Genomic DNA, 481 nt, shown 5'->3' on the forward strand with positions numbered 1-481 from the left:
CAAAAATTGAACAGGTCTAGACAGGGTAAATGCAGAAACTATGTTCCCAATAACTGGGGAGACCACAACCAGGAATCACAGCCTATAGATACAGGGCAGGCCTTTCAGAATTGAGATGAGGCAAAATGTCTTCGCCCAGACAGTTGTGAGCCTGTGGAATTCTCCGCCACAGAAAACAGCTCAGGCCAAATGCTGAATGTATTCTAGAACGAGTTAGATACAGTTGTTAGGGCTAACAGGACTAAATGGGGAGAAAGTGAGAAGAAAGTACTGAATTGGATAATCAGCCCTGATCAGACTTAATGACAGAGCAAATTCAGTGGGACTGGATTGCCTTCTCCTGCTTCTATTTTCTATTTTGTCTCTGAAACGAAGCGACACTGTTCAGAGAAGGAAGTCTTGGTTTTGGGAAGGGAAGGTAGTGGTAAGAAGAGGAGGACAGAACTAGAAAAAAATTGTTGCTTCAGATGTTGAATGTATG

The sequence above is a fragment of the Stegostoma tigrinum genome, chromosome 6, assembly GCF_030684315.1.
Source record: "Stegostoma tigrinum isolate sSteTig4 chromosome 6, sSteTig4.hap1, whole genome shotgun sequence".
Classification (NCBI taxonomy): Eukaryota; Metazoa; Chordata; class Chondrichthyes; order Orectolobiformes; family Stegostomatidae; genus Stegostoma; species Stegostoma tigrinum.